The sequence below is a fragment of the Gopherus flavomarginatus genome, chromosome 23, assembly GCF_025201925.1.
Source record: "Gopherus flavomarginatus isolate rGopFla2 chromosome 23, rGopFla2.mat.asm, whole genome shotgun sequence".
In the NCBI taxonomy this organism is placed as follows: Eukaryota; Metazoa; Chordata; order Testudines; family Testudinidae; genus Gopherus; species Gopherus flavomarginatus.
The window spans coordinates 12,994,008-13,011,062 of NC_066639.1; the positions used below are offsets into that span (position 1 = coordinate 12,994,008).

A 17,055-nucleotide genomic window follows, 5' to 3' on the forward strand; every position below is an offset into this window, starting at 1 on the left:
TGATCTCCATCAGTGTCTGTGCAACACAGAGCACAGTTTATAGACTCACAGACTTTAAGGGCAGAAGGTAGAGGTGTATTTCAGATGAGGTCTCATCAGTGCCTTGTATAACAGTACTAACCCTTTCATGTGTCTGCTGGAAATACCTCACCTGATGTATCCTAGAACTGCATTAACCTATTTCACGGCTGCATCACATTGACAGCTCATAATTATCCTGTGATCAATCAATACTCCCAGGTCTTTCTCCTCCTCTGTCACTTCCAATTGATAAATCCCCAGCTTATTGCAAAATTATGCACTTGGGGACTAACAGCTAGAATTTGTGCACTATTAATTTTCATCCCATTTCTATTACTCCAGCTTTCAAGGCTATGCAGATTTTCTTGTATGATTTTCCTGTCCTCCTCCATATTGGCAATCCCTCCTGGCTTTCTGTCCCACACCCACTTCTTGTGCCAAGATCACTAATAAAAGTGTTGAGTAAGATTGGTCCCAAGACTGATCTGAGGAACTCCACTAGTAACTCCCTCCAGCCTGACACCTCACCGTTCAATATGACCCCCTTGTAGACTCCCCTTTAACCAATTCTTTATTGACCTTTCGGTTCTCATATTAATCCCCATCTTCTCCAATTTAACGAATAGTTTCCCATGTGGAACTGTATCAAAGTCCTTACTGACATCCAGATCAGGTTTCTCTGGCATGCTCTACCTTTTGTAACACCATGTTTTATTTATTTATAGTGCTGAAGGCTGGGAGGAAGTGTTAGCAATAGGCTGAGAATGGCCATGTGGAGGTAGGGGAGGGGATGGCAGACAGTGGGAAGGTGGGGAGGGGATGCGGCATTGGAGGTGTATCTGGGAATGTGTTTTGTAGGAGTCCATGTCTCTGCTCCCTGTGGCCATGGTGCATTCTGTACCAAAGCAGCATGTCAGCAGAGCAGACGCACACACCGTAGCTCTGCCTGGAACATGCAGCGTTCACTGCCAGACGGGCTGGGTAATTTTTAAGGGGCTGATATGCCTGGCTGAGATGGATTCACTTGGACGAGGATCTGAGGCTCTGATAGTTTGAGATGTTCCTTTGTGCATAGTCGGTTCTTTCCATTTATTGTTTTCCCTCTACCTATGCCTGATGCCGCTCCCTTCTTTACTTGCTTTGGTTATTTCAGTTCCAGCTTTTAAATGGGATCTAAGATTTGCAAAGCTGAATGAAAGATAAAACAAACAGAACCATTTGAATGTTGGTAGAACTGTACCTGGTGAAGGTCGGCTGTAATGACTGGGTTCCCTATAGCATTTTCTGGTGGGGCGCATAAAGCAACGTCAGAGTCAAATGCACATTTTAGGGCAAAAGAGCTAAATGCATGAGAAATGAACTGACACTTTATTTCCATTTCTTAATGCCCAAAATTTTGACACTCGCTCACACCAATTTTTTTTTTAAAGCTATGCACAGCACACAGTTAAGTTAATGAATGAAAGCACACCCATTATTGACTGCTTTGTGTTGCATAAGCATCTGATTAAGCACCTAATTAAAACTGTACCAATGTAAGTGAAAAAGCATCAACCCAGCTTAGCTCCAGGGTGTTTAAATGTTTCTAAATTAAATACATGGCAGAATGGTTAATGGAGAAAATACACTGAAATGCCTTTACCCAGTCCTGTTGGCTTCTTCTCCCAACCCTCCTATGAGTTCTGGCCTCTTGGTCAACTGAGCTCCCAGTCCCACTTCAGCTGTGCCCTCTCCCAGCCTAACCCATTTCTACAGCAATTCTTCATCCCCCTCGTCAAGGCAGGGGGTTGGCGCTGCAGCCCCTAAGGTACCTGCGTTAATCACTGTCTCTCATACTGGGGCTATTTAGATTTCAGGGAACAATTTCTCAGAGTTACTGACTCTGGGAGGTGGGAGAGAGGAGAGGCTCAGAGGGGGTTTGCTCTTAGGGCCACGTTCAACTCTGGTAGCCTCCATGTTACCTCATCCTCCACCCTCCCTCATGTGTCTCTGCTCATGTGTCAGAGTGTCACCTTCTGATCATAATGCCACTCACCTCAGCAGAGCTCCCAGACAGGAGCTACATCACGAGGGGGTTACGGTACTGAGAGTGAAATACATCACGGGGAGGGTGTAATTATCCTGAAATGAAACATACCAGTCTAGGAAGTGAAAGATTTCAACTACTTCATTACTTAAAATTAACGCTTGAAAGAATTGGATTTTTATGAATAAATTGCAGCAAACGTTGATTTTACTGTACACACACACAGATGGAAAAATATTTATATAGGTAATATACAGAAATGCTTCTGGAGAAAGTGGAGTTTGATTTAAGGATATTTACACTGTATGTTTTGCCTGTGACATTGACAATTTCTCTGTGAACAGTTGTATGATTTGGCTTTTGGAATCTCAACAATTACTGTAATTAAATAATTGTTGTCTGACGACCCCCAATACTTCCAACAGCTCTGAACATTGAAATTGTAAACATTGAAAAAAGGGCTTAAAAATGAATATCGCTATATATTGAAATTAAAAGAAAGAATAGACAAAATGAATTTTGACAAACCCACTTAACAGCAATTGCAATATGTTAGGCGACAGAAATTGACAACTAAGGCACCAACCTTAATTCTGCCCTGTAGTGAGACCAGGCAATTGCTGTAGGGCTACAAATTAGGCATTTTAGTATATAAAGTTCCAGGTTACAAATGGGTATGATCTAAAGACACATGAGATCTTTTCCTCATTATCTCACTGTCACTGGGTGGTTTCTCTTATTGGTAATTCCCAGAAGTGAAGAGATTAATAACATTTTATCAGTTATGAAGTGGCCATTTCAGATTTCTGGGGAGTGTCTGTTATTTTGCATTAGGGGCCAGGTCCTTGGAGAGACGGAACCTTGGTTTCATTTGAACTTCTCCATGCTCAGCAGCTTCTGGAATTTGGTTCAAAGTATTTACATGTTTCCCTGCCCTGTTGTTAAAAGTGCTGCTTTAGAAAGTGGGGAAGGGCAGGAACTGACTGCAGGATCAGTAGCTGAGCCCCTTAGATATTTATAGCTCATTGGAAGGAGGACGGGGATTGGTGGGTGTCTGGGGATTTAATACTAAACACACAAATATCATTGTTCTTAGTGAATTTTCATCTTCTAATTCCCATAACCCACTAATTATCCCTGGCTGCCCCCGGCCGTCTGGGGAGGGAGAACTAGTAAACTCCTGTGGCCAGTGTGGAACCTAAGGCCCAAGGATCTTTCCATGTCTGACTCAAAGTCACCCAGAGTGAAATTCACTTCACTGGATAAATCCCTAGTTGCTGAGCTCTGCAGAGGGGTGGGAGGTGAATTCCATCCGCCATTCTTGAGCATGGACCCCGCCTCCAATTCTCACCCTGATCTCAGACACTACCCCAACCTTCCCCTGCAGTGATGGACCCACTTGATGCTGCCAGAGCCATGTGCCATGGGAGCTAGAGAGGACAGAGGCCCAGCTCCAGAACTGCTCCCCCTGCCCACAGCCCCCAAGCTGTGCTAGAGTCGCCCTGACTTTCCAATCTGCAGATGGGTCCAGCTGTACCCAGCCCGTGCACCCACCACACACAAACTTTGTCACAACAAACATGCCAGGATTGGGAAAGACCATCTGGGGCTGGCTGCAGTCTCCCTTTGCTGCTGTGAGGGGAATGGGATGGTCCCTCATATAGGATACAAACATTCCCAGGGGCAGAAGGGAAATGTAGTTTCTTCCAGGGGTTTGAAATGTTTGGTTTAGAGTCCTGAGCTCTGTCTTCCTGTTTGTCTCCTTCTGCCACTTTTCAGATCTCTTGGAGAGACAAGGTGGGTGCGGTTATTTTTTTTAGAACCAATTAAAAATACCTCTTTGCTATCCTGGGACCAACATGGGTACAACAACTTTCCCCTTTGTACCCCCTCCCCATCTCACCTCCCCCTCAGCTGAGACTCTCCCATGTGATAGGAAAATAAGGGTTCAGTCCTGTAACTGGATTGGGTCTTGCCAGCACTAACGGGAGTGAAAGCCTGTGTGCATTAATGACAGTAGCAGCTCTGGGACTCGACCCATAGGGAGAAGATATGGGAGTGAGCAGGTTGTGTTTGTGCCAGGTGTGAGTTACTCATGTGGGAATTCTGCACCATTGCGTATGCACAGAATTCACGTCCAGCTCAGAATTTCTTTTTTTGGCTTGAAGAAGATACATTCTGCCTGAGAAGTGCTACAGTTCTGCCTTTCACCCACCAGAGGCTCCTGTGGCACCAGAACAAGCAGCAGCCAGCTGTGTTCATCTTGGTGATAATTTCTTGCCCCGAACTCTACCCCAAATGGGAAGAGAGTTAGTGGGTGCAACTTGGGAGAGTCCTGAGACATGGCTGCCTCTGGGGGTGAGGACAGGGTGGTCATTCTCTACTCACAAGAGGGTGTGGAAAGGGCACAGGAGAAGCAAATGTCCCCTATGGAGACTGCCCAGCCCCAGATTATCCGGTCCCAGACGCTTCTTCCCCCACCATACCCCAAACCTCTTCACCCCTCCAACCATCAATTTCCAGTCTTCCCTCGCTGCTAGCCCTTCCTGACTGTCAGAGACCCTCTAAGCCAATAGTGTGTCAGGGCTCAACCTTCTGGCTGAGTCCTCCAGGCACTTTATTCCTCTCTCGGGGTGCAATGCCACAGGAGCCCCACAAATCTACATTGCTTAGGCTTTGGCTTCAGCCCTGGATAGGGGCTCAGGGCCCTGGACTTCAGCCCCATGCCCTGGGACTTAAGCTTTCTGCCCTAGGCCTCAGTGAGTCTAATGCTGGCCTTGCTTGGCGCCTCTCCTGAAACCTGCTAGTGGCCCGCAGCGGGCCCAGGACCCCTGGTTGAGAACCACTGCCTTAGCTCACGAATCACAGCAATGTTCAGGTTACTGCCAGTCATAGAATGATAGAATATCAGGGTTAGAAGGAACCTCAGGAGGTCATCTAGTCCGACCCCCTGCTCAGAGCAGGACCAATTCTCAACTAAATCATCCCAGCCAGGGCTATGTCAAGCCTGACCTCATCCCAAAGGACCAGTCACTTACTGAGGTCAATTGAATCTTGGATCTCACAACAAAGACAATACTTGTAGCCAGTCCTGTAATAACCTGTATTAAGACTTAAAAGGAAACAAAAGTTGTTTACGAAGTTAAAGCAGGTAATCCTATAGATGCAGACAAGCTACAGTCTTAAATTTCAAAAGGTAATAGAAGCTTCTATAATAAGCAAGCCCTATATCTTCTTTAGGACTAACCCAGGCTAATCAGCTGGGGATTTCTTGCTTATGCCTAGAAACTTTGCCCCCCCCCCCCAGGGTCTAAGCAGCATACAGATAATCAGTTCCTTCTGTATCGGTTTTTTTATCCCCTTCCTGCCATGTACTCTGAGCTGCAAACTCAGCTAATGGGAAGTCAAGAGCACAACAACAGTCTTTTGTTGTCTTTAACATCGCATAATAGTCTCTCTGGTGTTGATGAACCTTTCGTGCCAGGCAGGGTGTAATGCATTCAGTTGCCAGTCAGCACTTCACCTAAGTAAAGTCTCTCTCCTGTCTGGTGATTTACATAGCCACAGAGGTTCACAATGCAACTAGTCAGATATTAACCCAGGCAGCAACTCACAAGCATTCAATAAAGTGTAAACGCATTCTTATAATCCTTATACCTAATACTAACACAGGTGAGTCAGACGGATTCCAGCTTTGCGTTTGTCCCTGTTCAATGAAGACATGGGGGCTTTTGCAAGAGCTAACACCTCATCTGCCAGTGTCACAGGCGGGATGGGCAGAGATGGTGTCTCTAGCCTCTGTTTGCCAGAAGCTGGGAATGGGTGACGGGGTGGATCATTTGATGATTACCTGTTCTGTTCATTCCTTCTGAAGCACCTGGCATTGGCCACTGAGCTAGATGGACCATTGGTCTGATACAGTGGGCAGCTCTTATGTTCTTATGTTCACAGTCTCTGTCATCTGGACTCACTGGGGAGCCACAGAAAGAAACAAGATGTGCTGAGGCAAGAAAGCCCAGTCTCAGAGCCCCTGGGGTCACACTTCCCAAAAGCTAAAACCAGGCTCAGCCCATGAAAGGGGCACTCCTGGGAGAGACTGTATAAAGGCTGGAGCATCAAACAGCTTTGTAAACCTGAGAGAGCTGCCTTGGGAACAATGACAGGGTGAATTCCCCAGAGTGACTTCTTTGATTCTGCTCTTCTCTGGCCTTTGGTTCATAGAATTATAGAACTGGAAGGGACCTCGAGAGATCATCTAGGCCAGTTCCCTGCACTCAAGGCAGGACTCAGTATTATCTAGACAATCCCTGACAGGTGTTTTCCAGCCTGCTCTTAAATATCTCCAGTGATGGAGATTCCACAACCTCCCTAGACAATTTATTCCAGTGCTTAACCATTCTGACAGTTAGGAAGTTTTTTTTTCCTAATCTCCATCCTAAACCACTCTTGCTGTAATTGAAGTCCATTGTTTCTTGTCCTATCCTCAGCGCTTAAGAAGAACAATTTTTCTCTGGCATCTTTGTAACAACCTTTTATGTACTTGAAAACTGTGATCGTGTCCCCTCTGAGTCTTCTCCAGACTAAACAAACCCAGTTTTTTCAATCTTCCCTCATAGGCCATGTTTTCTAGACCTTTAATCATTTATGTTGCTCTTCTCTGGACTTTCTCCATTTTGTCCACATCTTTCCTGAAATGTGGCCCCCAGAACTGGACACACTACTCCAGTTGAGACCTAATCAGTGCGGAGTAGAGCGGAAGAATTATTTCTCGTGTCTTGCTTACAATACTCCTGCTAATACATCCCAGAATGATACTTACTGTTGCAAAAAAAAGTGTAACTCTGTTGACTCATATTCTGCTTGTGATCCACTATGATCCCTGTTTCCCTTTCCACAGCACTCTTTCCTAGGCAGTTATTTCCCATTTTGTATGTGTGCAGTCAAGGTTTTTTCCCCACTCTGAACTTTAGGGTACAGATGGTGGGGACCTCCATGTACCCTTCCAAGCTTAATTTCTAGCTTAGGTCTGGTACGCTGCCACCAGGCAGAAGTTCTGTGTCTGGCACACCTTCTGTCCCCCCAAAACCTTCCCCTCCCTGGGCAGCCTTGAGAGGCTTCACACAGATCCAAACTCCTTGGATCTTAAAACAAGGAGGAATTAACCCTCCCCCCTCCTTTCCCCCCACCAATCCCTGGTGAGTTCAGATTCCAATCTCCTTGGATCTGAAAACAAGGGAAAAAATCAATCAGGTTCTTAAAAAAGAAAGCTTTTAATTTAAAGAAAGAAAAGGTTAAAAATTATCTCTGTAAAATCAGAATGGAAAATGCTTTACAGGGTATTCAGATTCATATAGACTAGAGGGACCTCCCCCCCACCACCCAGCCTTGGATTCAAAGTTACAGCAAACAGAGGTAAAAATCCTTCCAGCAAAGCAGAAGCATTCACAAGTTGAAAAAAACAAACATAAGACTAATCCGCCTTGCCTGGCTATACTTACAATTTTGAAACATGAAAGACTGATTCAGAAAGATTTGGAGAGCCTGGATGGACGTCTGGTCCCTCTTTGTCCAAAGAGCGAACAACAACAACAAAGAGCACAAACAAAGACTTCCCTCCACCGAGATTTGAAAGTATCTTGTCCCCCTATTGGTCCTCTGGTCAGGTGTCAGCCAGGTTTACTGAGCTTCTTAACCCTTTACAGGTAAAAGAGACATTAACCCTTAACTATCTGTTTATGACAGTGCAACTGATTGTTCCTTTCTAAGCAGTGTACTTTGCATTTGTCCTTATTGAATTTCATCCTATTTTCTTCAGACCACTTCTCCAGTTTGTCCAGATGATTTTGAATTTCAGTTCTATCCCCCAAAGTCCTTGCAACCCCTCCCAGCTTGCTATCTCCCGCAAACTTGATAAGAGTAACAGAGAGACTCTGCTGCTGGGAGGGTTTCACCATGTGTCAGAGGGTTACGCCCTGGTAGGAGGGCGCTAGGCCTGTACTGGAATAAGGTCACTCTGTGCTTCACAGTGTGGCAGAACCTCGAATGTCCATTAGCAGGGAAAATCCTGGGGGGAATCAACATGTGGAAAGGAGAGAAACCCTGTCTGAATTCTCTCACATTGCCCTTCTCGCCTTGGCAGGCTACAGATTAACGTCCACGTTTTGCTCCAGATCATCCCATCCTCCCAGGGGGAAGGCAATGGCTGCAATGGAGCTGGCTCAGGTAAGGGATTCTCAGGGAGCTGGTGGTGGGTTCTGCTTGGAGGGAGAGAAGCAGTAAATGTGTAGGAGGGTGGGAGCCAGTGATGAGCTGCCAAAATATTAACAACAGGTTCCTTCCTCCTCACCTCACGAGGGGGTCATGCCACCCCAGGGGTCATGCCCCATCCATCCCCCCGTGTTCCTTGACACCCCCCCCGGGGACCCCTGACCCATCCCCCCTTCCCTGTCCCCTAACTGCCCCCTGCTGCCCCATCAAAACCCTCCTCTCATTCTTGATGCCCCCTTGGAACCCCTGCCCCATCCAACCACCCCTTCTCTCTGTTCCTGACTGCCCCCCATCACCTCATCCAAACCCTGCTCCTTCCTGACTGCTTCCTGGGACCCTTGCCCCCATTCAATCCCCTTGTTCCCTGCTCTCTGACTGCCCCAACCCCTATCCACCCACGCCACCACCCACCGAACACCTCCTCCGTGTCCCCTTACCACACTGCCTGGGGTCAGGGCTGCGTGTACTCTGCCAGGACCACGACTGGCACCGCAGGACTCGACTCCCCGAGCCAGGCTGGAGCCGCTCGGCTGGGACCGGTGCTGCGGTGCCTGAGCTGGGCTGGGTCGGAGCTGCTCGGCCGGGACCAGCCTGAGCCAGGGATGCTTAGCTGGGACCCGGCTGGGGCGCTCGGCCAGGGCCAGGGGGAGCCGCTCAGGTGGAGCCGGACTGAGCCGCATGCACCATCTCCACCCCCCCACATTTGATTCGCAGGAAGCAGGGGACAGGGAAAGAAGGAGGGCGGAGCGTTCAAAGGAGAGGGGGAGGTGAGCTGGGGCTGGGTGGACAGCTGCCCGAGCCTTTGTTAAATTTAAAAGCTTTTTTAGAACCGGTTGTCCTGGAACAACCGGTTCTAAAAAGGCTTCTAAATTTAACAACCAGTTCATGCGACCCGGCTGGAGCTCACCACTGGTGGGATCTGCTAGAGGTGGTGGGAGGCAGGAAATATCTTGGCTGGAGAAAGGGAGGGGACCGGATGTGACAAAGCTGCTGAGACTTGTGTACTCTAGGGTGTGATGGGTTGTCACCCCGGGGTGCAGTCTCAGCGGCTTCTGGGAACCGCTGTGCCCTCTAACCCTCAAGCTTGGCTGGCCCTTCTCACACTGCTTTGCTGGAGATTCAGCCAGCCTCTCCAGGGCCTGTTATCACCCAACACGACAGCAGGTGGCGCCATGCAGCCAACTAAGCTACCTGAGTGCGTTACCTAAGCCTCTCAAGGAGAGAGAGAAGACAACAGCCAATTTCCCAGCGATAAGTGTTAGCAAACAGATCAAAGCAGATTACTTAGCAAATAACCAAAAACTCAGACCAAGCGTAACATACTAGATGGATAGAATTTGAATGAGCATCACTCAGTGATGATTTTATGTTCTCTTCCAGATCATTGATAAGAATGTTAAATAGCACAGGGCCAAGATCCAATCCTTGCGGGAACCCTCTAGAAAGAAATACACTCGACCATGGTTCCCTATTTAAAATCCCAGTTTTTAATCTATTTAAAGTATGCCGTGTGTATTTTGTATCTTTCTAGTCAAAATATTGTGCTGAACCAACTCATATGCCTACATATATTACATCAGGACTATTAGCTGCAACCAAACTTTTGATCTCATCCAATAAGGATATCCAGTTAGTTTGATAGGATCTATTGTGTCTAAACCTTTTTAATGGGTATTAATTATATTACCCTCCTTTCTTTATTAATGAAATCCAGTATCAGCTGCTCCATTCTCTTGCCCAGTATCGATTTCAGACCGACACACTTGTAATTAGCTGCATCATCTCTTTTATACTTTTTAAATATTGGCACAGCATTAGCTTTATTCCAGTCTTCTGGAATTTCCCAAGTGTTCCAAGTCCTAATTAAAATCAACATTAACAGTCCACCACATTCCTCCAGCAGGTCTTTCAAAACTCTAGTTATCTGGACCCACTGATTTAAACATATCTAACTTTAATAGCTGCTGTTTAACGTCCTCATGAGTTACTTTGGGAATGGAAAGACTGTCAGCGTCAACATCTTATGAGTTACATCATCTGTTTTTTTCCACATCCAGGAGAGAAATATTTATTGAACACTTTTACCTCTTCTGCATGATTGTTGATAATTCTGCCATTTCCATCTAGTAATTTACCACTACCATTGTTAGGATTAATTTCGTCCTTTTAAAAACTTCCTTCTTATTTTTATTGGTTGGTCATTGATTTCTGATAGCTTCCCTTGCCAACTTTCTACAATTCTGACCTTCTAACTTCTATTCTTTACTATTGACTTCCCCTTTCTTCCATATATTTTATTTGGAGAGTGTTGGGATTCCTACCAGGGAGCTACCAGCTGGGTCCAGAGACAGCCCCATCTCCTATATTAGGCTCTGGCTAGTCGCTGTGTGATAAATGTGATGACCCTGCTTCTGTCTGTCAGCTGGGAGACACAAAGTTTCTCTTTTTCTACCCTCAGATGCCTCCTGGCTGCTCTAGGCAAGGTGAGGTGGGGCTCTGTTAGCATGTGTCTCCTGGAGCTTCCATTTACGTGGCGCTGCTGTTGCATGAATAGTGGGGTTGTGAGTGGGGCAGCAGGTACTGAGTGTTGGACTCTTGCTCTTTCAGGGGCCGGTGACTTTCGAGGAGGTGGCTGTGTATTTCACCAGAGAGGAATGGGCTCTGCTGGACCCTGTTCAGAGAGCCCTCTATAGGGATGTCATGCAGGAGAACTATGAGACGGTGACCTCGCTGGGTAAGGAGTCCTGTCCCCTCGGTTATTAGAAGCTGTGGGGTCTCTAAAGAACCTGAGCAGTAATAACTTTATACCTTTATTCATCATCCAAGTTTTGACAAGTTTTTTTGTCCCCCTTTTTTTCCTTATCTCCCATACACTAGCAGGCAGCAGGGAGGGAGGAGGTAATAAGAGATGAGGAGGGAACACAAGAAGCTCCCAAGGCGCCGGGAGGTGGTGCCAGCTGCGAGTAATGGGAAAAAGCAGAGGGGAGTGTGGAGGAAGGGCACCCAGGAAGTGGGCTGAGTGGGTCAGTGGGAGGGAGGAGAGGTTTGGGGATCTAGAGCTGTGAGGGATCCCAGACCTTTAACCCCGAATCCCTACCCAAACCTCAGGTAAATCCCTGACTTCAGCATAACCGCTCTCACAAACCTCAACTTAATATAAGGCCCTGAACTGTAGCAAGCTTAGGCTACGTTTACTAAATTGTATCACTAAATCGACCACGGCTCGATCGATCTCAGAGCATCAATCCCGGCTGTTGTGTCGACCTGCCCTTAATAACCCATTTCTTTATGTTCACCTCCTTGTCTCCACGCATGTTCCAAGCTAATAAGCAATACTCTGATCATGACATCTTACCTCTAGCGAGTATAAAATTGCCCACAAGACGTGAGACTAGCTCATAGATCATAAAATCAGGTCGGGGTCAAGAAGAGTGAGAGTTTGGAGAGAGTCTTGTCCCCCCTCTCCCCATCTGCAACAGCCACAAGCTGTCTTCCCTCCAGGCTCCTTGGATCTTTGAGCCTGTCCCTCCTGAGGTTGCATGGCCCAGTTCTTGTTTCTTACATTCTCCTTTTCTGGAAGAATTAGAGGCTGTTGCTCCTGAATGTTAGCGTTTAATTCCCCAGCCTTCTCCTCACACTGGAGGAGTTTAATTCTCCCTCCCATTACACTTGAGTGACTAGATTTCCTAATGCCCCAAAATGTGCTTTTGTGATGTCACAGTGAGGAGTAGCTAAGCCTTTGACCTGCCTCCATGGTCTCCTCAAGGAATGGCCCCTCAGTTATCAGGCCTCTAGCCAGCCTGTCTCTATGAGGAGGGACCCACATGCGTCTCCTTTTTGAGCAGTGTGTGAGGATTGCAGCTTGTCCTCCACTGTGTTTGCTGGACTAACGTCCAGTTCCTATGCTTTGCTGTCTCTCCAGGGGCTGTGAGCAGTGAGTGCCTCTGAGATAGAGGTGGAACTTTTGTGTGATGCCAATACACACCTCAGTTTCCTGCTGTGATTGGTATTGCTATGATTATAAAGAGCAGGAGACGTGAGGGGTTTTGTCACATAGCTGTCATGGGGTGATATGAATGGGTCATTAAGGACTGGCTGGGAGTAACCTATATCAATGGAATACCCGACAGAGAGAAGAGAATGACTGTCACCTAGAGCTGCCCAGAGGATTCAGGGGGCCTGGGGTCTTTGGCAGCATGTCCCCCTTATCCGCTCTGACACCGCAGAGCATTTTCCCCGTGTCCCCCTTACCAGCTCTGATGCCGCAGAGCATTTACCCTGTTCCTGTTCCCCCTCCTGTTTGACTCAGTTTATATAGTGATATTCTCCACTATACCTTTGCTTAACCAATCATTGTTCTGAAATGTAATTAACCAATCCTAACACACTGAAACATAATTCTCTAACCAACTGTATCCCACTACCCTAATTAACTTACACCTAGCAAAATTAATTAAACAGCAGACAAAAACAATTGTAAAGTGGTGGCCATAAAGATAAAAGAATACAAAAATGAGGGTTTCACAACCACAAGCATTGAGAAGTGATTTCTTGCCAAACAGGCTGCTATCAAACTTAAGTTTTCTTTAACCATCTTAAGACCTGTTTCTTTATCTGGTGGTGATGGGCTCTGTCAGGACAGGATCATCTTCCTAACAGCCCAATAGCACCTTATTTCAGTGCGACTGGTTTGGGATGTGAGGATGCGACCCTTCGCTTCCCAGCTTATGGCTGCCCCTGCTGCTTAGGCAAAGGCCTTAGCCTAAGGACAAGGCCTCAGACTGTCACGGTAAGAGAAGGCTCTTACAAATACAGACAGTGATTTTGATTCTTTGTTTTCATACTCCTGTAAGTAGCTAAGTGATAAAAACACCCCCAAGTTCTTAAACTATAGTCTTTACAGGCAGGCCTGAATATCTCTATTCTAACAGTGGGTTCTGTCCCTTCCCCCATTCTGTGTCTGTCTTGCGTATTTAGACTGTAAATTCTTCAGGGCATGGGCCCTCTACTATTCTGTGTTTGTACTTGTCCTAGCACAATGGGGACCTACTGTTAGTTGCTCCTTAGGCACTAAGGTAATGAATATGATTTATAATCATCATAACTCTCCTGCCGCTTTGAGCCAAGGAAGCTGGCCTTGGGATGTTACTGTTTAACAATGAGCTGGGGGTTAAAACCATGGACTATTCTTTGTGACAAGTATCCCACAAATTCCACTGACTTCCTTGGTTTTCTTTGCCTGCAGTAGGGTTTCCAGTTTCCAAACCTGATGTGATCTCACAGCTGGAACAAGGGGAAGAGCCGTGGGTTGCAGACCTCCAGGGCTCTGAGAAAGAAGTGCTTCCAAGAGCTGCCTTCCCAGGTGAGGACTTGGTTAAACCAGCTCAACAACTGTGTGGGAATGCAGGAAACATTTGGGATGCCCTACAAAGACCCTGTGAGCTCTCCAAGTTCAGGATTGTTCCCTGCAGATGTGGAATCATTATGGCATATGTGACTCATGACTTCCCTCCTATTCTGACTGACAACTGGCAGCAGGTTGCTCCCCGATCTCACTTTCCCCTGAGTGTTCTCATGAGATGCAGACCAAAACTGATCCCTTCCTCTCTCCTCTGGGGAAGGTTTTGGGGAAAATCAGCTCCTGGTAGGTTTGATCTCTCCCACACATATTTTGGATTGTTCATCCCTTTTTCCATTCCTTTCTCTGAGATTTTCTTTCTTTCCGGTGCAGGTAGTGACGTATGTCTGGATTCTCTCTGTCTCCCATCAGGTGATGGGATGGTGAGTCAGAATGAGGAGGAGAAACCCCATCAGGAAGATGCTAAACAAAGAGAACCACATGGGATATTATCAGGAAGATCCAAAGGGAATGTTTCCAGGAGTTGTGCACTCCCAGAAAAAACAAAAGCCTATGAGACTCAGGGGAGGCCAGAGGGAAACTTTAGTAGCCTCTCAGACCTTATAACAAGCGAGAGAATCAACTTGGAAGAGACACGCTACAGGTGCCATGAGTGTGGGAAAAGCTTCAATTGGCGCTCACACCTTATCAGACATCAGAGAATTCACATAGGAGAGATGCCTTATAAGTGCACTGAGTGTTGGAAAAGCTTCAATCAGAGCTCAAACCTTATCAGACATCAGAGAAACCACATGGCTGAGAAACCTTACGAATGCTCTGAGTGTGGGAAAAGCTTCATCGACAGTTCAGCCCTCATCTCACATCAGCGAATCCACACAGGAGAAGCGTCCCACACATGCTCAGAGTGTGGGAAAATCTTTAGTCGGAGCTCACACCTTATCAGACATCAGAAAATCCACACGGGAGAGACGCCTTATACGTGCACTGAGTGTGGGAAAAGCTTCATTCACTGCTTTTCCCTTATCAGACATCAGAGAATCCACACAGGAGAGAAGCCCTACACATGCGCAGAGTGCCAGAAACGCTTCAGTCTGCGCTCAAACCTTATCAAACATCAGAGAATCCACACAGGAGAGACGCCTTATACGTGTACTGAGTGTGGGAAAAGCTTTAGTCAGAGCTCAGACCTTATCAGACATCAGAGAATTCACACAGGAGAGACGCCCTACACATGTGCTGAGTGTGGAAAAAGCTTTAGTCGGAGCTCAGACCTTATCAGACATGAGAGAATTCACACGGGAGAGACGCCTTATACGTGCTCTGAGTGCGGGAAAAGCTTCAATCAGTACTCAGACCTTATCAGACATCAGAGAATCCACACAGGAGAGAAGCCCTACACATGCTCAGAGTGCCAGAAAAGCTTCAATCAGCGCTCACACCTTCTCGGACATCAGAGAATCCACACAGGAGAGACGCCTTACACGTGCGCTGAGTGCGGGAAAAGCTTTAGTCGGAGCTCCACCCTTATCACACATCAGAGAATCCACAGCGGTGAGAAACCTTATGGATGCTCTGAGTGTGGGAAAAGCTTCAGTCAGAGCTCTGCCCTGATCACACATTGTAGAATCCACCCAAGGGAGACGCTGTAGAATCCACACAAGGGAGATGCCCTACACAGGCTCTGAGTGCGAGCAAAGCTTCAATCAGCGCTCAAGGCTCATTAGACATCAGAAAATGCACAGGAGAGAGAATTGTAGTAAATCCCTTGACTAGAGTTGGCCAAAACGAATTTTTTTTAAAAAAAAAAATCACATTTGCTAATACCCACATAGTGATTTTTGCATCATCTTCACTGTGGTCTCTCAGCTCCACCAGATAAGTTGCCGCCTTCTGTGTTTTGCAGCTCATCCTTCTTTGGGGTCAGTCCTATGATCTTTTCTATCAACTCCTTTCCTTTTGAGTCATAGGAGTGTGTGTCCCTCCTGCCAGGAATGTTCATCAGTTCCAAGTTGGGGGGAGAGGTTTGATCCCAGCAAGCTACACTGAGGCAAAAACTACCTGTGCCTTCCATCCACTAGGACTGTACATGGTGTTGGCTGCTGAAGTTAGTGATATTAATGTAAAAAGTTGTAGTGCAGATGCAGCCCAGGTGCAGTGGTTGGCATTAGCTTTCCCCTTGAACCTGACCTAAACTCCATCACTGTTCCTAGTCCAAACAAACCCTGAGGATCACGGTTATCCTCTTCCCCCATTTCAAGCAATTGTTAATCATCGAGTTCTCCCTTGGAACAAATTGTTTCATTCCCAGTTGCTCTGATGTTGCTTCAGGTTGTGCTGGAGAGCAGATATTTTTATTATCATTTTCCGCACTTAAAATATATTGAACTATAACAAAGAGCAGGAACAGGGCAGGGATAGGGAAAAATGTCATTTCACCCATTGTAACAACAGATGTAGTTAGGATAAGTCAGAGGGAGTCCCTTATTCCCCATCACTATCCTCCTTCAATCCGTGCTAGAACCTAAGAATCCTTTTCCTTTCCCCAGTTGTGGGATGGGAGACTTCCAAAAGTGCTCCCTGTGCTATAGCACATGGCTAAACTCAGAGAATAAACCCCAAATCTCCCCTGAGCCTTGCCTTTTGAATTCTGTATTTCCGATTACTTCAAGCCTGGGCATTGTGATTATTTACCAGTTTCTCTAGCACTGTTCCTACCACTGTTTCTGTAACATTTTTTGTTTTTTATGGGACAGGATTGTTATTCCTTTACCTAACCCCAATCTGGAAGGCAAGGGTATCTGTTTTCTGTGGCCTCTCCCCACAGACAAATCTGACATGGTTGAACCTGCCAGGAGCAAACAAGAAGCCCCACCAGTCACACACACACAGCAGATAGACACACACAAGACACAGAAGAAACTGAATTATTTGAGCTCTCAACATTTCCACTTTCCCACAGCATGTTAGTTCTGAAGCTTGTTTTAATTTGTTTCTTTTCTTGGAACCAGAACTGGGGAAAGAGAACACTGGAGTCAGTGGAATTACAGCAGGAAGGGATAAGTCTCATGATTCGTCACTAACCAAAGGCTTTGTAAACAGAGTGATGATGTTACTGAATGCTCTGGCTAACCCTGCAGTTCAAAACAATCAGCTCTATGGGTGGTAAATTGACAGAGGCTCTGCTGCAGATCATGAAATAGCAGCTGTTGAAAGGTAATATGCTTCTATTTCAATGCCTCTGGAAGTACAGAAACAATGATCTGGGCTAAAGGAAAGTTGCCATTTCTCAGAGCCCCAATTTCTATTGTAAATACCAACAGATGAAGACCTATACAACAGCCCTAAACAAAGTAAGAAGCATCCAGCGTAAAAAGAAAAGGAC

General features: G+C 46.4%; 1 pseudogene; it reads left to right on the forward strand.

Annotated features, from left to right (window-relative positions):
• Positions 1 to 790: 790 nt before the first annotated feature.
• Positions 791 to 15,849, forward strand: LOC127039382 (zinc finger protein OZF-like; annotated as a pseudogene).
• The last annotated feature ends 1,206 nt before the right edge of the window (positions 15,850 to 17,055 follow it).